Raw genomic sequence first — 3,253 nt, 5'->3', positions numbered from 1 at the left:
TATTAAGTGTGTTTTCTTCATGATTGCATGACAAGGATGGCTTCTGGCTGCTCTGGGGGCATGGCATTTACACAGTGCACACCCTGGAGCACCCAGAAGCCACCCCAAGGCCACACTGAGGCCTCCCAAGACAGCCCAAAACTGGGCCCAGCAGGAGTGGATCTTTTCCCTCCTATTTGGGGCCACAGGAGGAGGTGCCCTTGGGGACACAGTGTGTGTTTGCCACAGCCATGGGGCGATTGGGGTGAGAGTATCTTCTAGACGCTCCTTTCTGCCTGTCTGCTTCACCTCTAAATAATTGTAATCCTGTGTCTCCTTGTGTAGGTATTCTATGACAGAAACATTTGGTGTACCATTGACATATAATTTCAAATAGGAGTATGTACGCTGGGGAAACAGCAGCAGAGCTCTTTCAAAATTTCATTTTCCAGATGATGTTCAGAAGAAGATCTCGAATAAAGTTTTCTCTTAGGACCTATTGTATAGCCATGTATCCATAGTGTACATTTACAACATTACAGCCAAAACCCAATAGAAAGGTTGTATTACATAGAATCATAAACTTGGAGGAGACTACATGGGCCATTCAGTCCAAAACCCTGCCATGCAGGAATACACAATCAAAGCACTCCCGACAAATGCAACCTATCATGCAATTTGCATTAGACTCCCATTGCTCAAAGGCCAAAAAGTCCTCTATAAAAGTGTGCTAGAGGATTCAGTTGCACAGTGCCTTGAAAAATACAAGTTGTATATCAATTGTGCTGGTGGAATTGCACTTATGCAACCATAGGAGGACAACTCCAATATGATATCCTAAAAAGTGCAACTGTCCCTTAGGCTGTGAAATGTGAAATCTGTCAATGATGATGATGATGATGATCATCATCATCATCATCATCATCATGTTGCTGTTTCCCCATCATCATCATCATCATCATCATCATCATCACTGATCTCATGCAATTCAAGAGTTGTTAGACTCAAGCTGCTGTAGCAAACTTCAGCATGCCTGACTGCTATAAGGAGAGAGAGGGAAAAAATTAAAAGCATATAAAGATAGTACTCTCTCAACAGACAGAGTTTTAGTCTCTGAAACAACAATTGTAACAATGCTGAATTAATGCAATATATATGAAAGTACTATGGCACTGAAAAGGCCAGATTTCTTAAATGTACTGCAGTGTATTAAAAGTACAGGAGTGTATATAAACACCAGTATGAAATGTGCACATTTCTACAACATATGAAAGATGAGATTAATGGTACTCATGTATTAAAATATTACATAAGCTGATTTCCTTCCCATGTTAATATGCTATGAGTACCATGTCTCTTATGAGAAATATTCCTTAAAAGAAGAAATATGCCTATACTGTGTCATGTTTATAAGAGCATTGTACCTAGATCATGTGATGTCCTTCAAAGACAGTGTGCCTAGACTGAGATGTCTGTGTGGTTTGCCAGACTTCAAAAAAGGTGTGCATGACAACACACACAAATTAATATACTGATTATTTTATATAGAAAAAAAAATTAATTTGCATGTTTACTTTGTATATAAATTTCCTGTAAATCCAAAGCTTGAGCCATATTTAAGAGGAAAGTTGATGTTTATCTGCCTATTAGACAATGCCATTAGTTACAGCCTTAGAAGACCAAACAATAGGCTCAAATGAACTTTAGCTAGATAAAGCAAAGAACCTTCAATCCCTTCTCAAAGAGGTAGGCCTGTTTCAGCTGACATATGTAAGGATTCTGATGTGTTTTTAAAATGTAATGTATTCTACACTGGTCAATTTGCTAGAATAGGAGTTGGAGACAATTGCAGAATAGTAGGAGAAAGAAGCAGTTTGGGTCAATCTATTTTATGTGTCAGTTTGGAAGTTGCAGGAGATATCTGTTGAATGTGGCCTTTGCCGGGGCATTTCTAATGGATGTGGGGAGTGAGTGCAGACTGCACTGGGTGACAGCTCAAAGGGGGGTGTCTGACTTCCAGTGTGGAGTGTACTGCTGCACCACTCCACAGGTAGACCAGGACTCCTGGAGACTGAAAGACCTGGGAAGAGACCAGTCCATCTACCCAGAGGCAGCAAAGAGGCCAGTTGGGATGCTGCTGCTGCCATGCCATGGTGAACTTCTGGATGCCTTTCCCATCACTGAGTGGCATCTGGGCCCCTTCAGGTCTTGCAAACAGGTTGGTAGACCAGAACTTTCTGGGACATGGACAATCCCTTCAGATGCCCTGGTCCACCAGACATTGGCAGTAAGTAAATCATATCCTTTTTGTTCCATAGCAGCCCAGTCTACTCCTGTGGGACCATTGGCCTGGTGGCCTTGAGCCTAGGGGTGACAGTATGAGTTACCACACTGGGATGACACCAACCTTAGTGATGCCACTGGGGCTTTGAAGAATATTACTTCAGCTTCTCACACTGAAAATATTAAAAAGACCTTTTCCAAAGACCATCAGGTTCCAGTTCTCTTTTACTCTCTTCTGTATAAAAGCAAATTATCATAGGAACAACTAAAATTTTATGCTGTTTACTGAGAAAGAGCCAGAAAACCTACTTGGAATACAATGTTTATCTTACCATCACAGATTATTCCAGTATCCTATTATATAAGATTTAAACACATAGTATTATAATAAATTATTGCTAATTCAAAGTTAATTGGTTAAATGTGTGTTCCAAGGCTTAATGTATGCCTGATTCTTTTTTGATTTGGCATGCCCCAACTTCTAAAAAATGCAATTAGGGCTTATCCAGATGGCATCATCCCCTACAATTGAGTTTCTCCCCCCCCCCCCTTCATTAAATGAGAAGGATTCTTAAGAAAGTAATGTTTCCCATTTAGTCCTGTAAAAGAAAAATGTACAGTGGCATAAGCAAGGTTATTTCATTTCCACCTGCTGTAAAAAACTCCACCCCAGAAGAATTATTTCATATTTCCATTCCCAGCACCACCCCAGTCAGTAAAGCTGCAATTGTATACACTTTCCTGGGAGAAATTTATCAAATGGGACGGCTCTCAATTTCAAAAGAGAAGATAGCGAGGTCAATTCGAAAATTCACACAATTATGTGATTACTTATCACACCTTAAATTCTCTGCAATGGCCTCCCCGAACATGACCCAGATTCTGTGCAAAGTAAGCCATCACATCAGCGGGTTCTTAATTGACACCCTTGCGCATGCTCAGTGAGACTCCAGATGACTACAGCATAGCATATTTAGGTGAGTGAGAGAGA

This window comes from Sceloporus undulatus, unplaced genomic scaffold, assembly GCF_019175285.1.
Source record: "Sceloporus undulatus isolate JIND9_A2432 ecotype Alabama unplaced genomic scaffold, SceUnd_v1.1 scaffold_14, whole genome shotgun sequence".
Lineage (NCBI taxonomy): Eukaryota > Metazoa > Chordata > Lepidosauria > Squamata > Phrynosomatidae > Sceloporus > Sceloporus undulatus.
The sequence above is the reverse complement of the archived record's forward strand: the minus strand, read 5'-3'. Positions refer to the sequence as shown.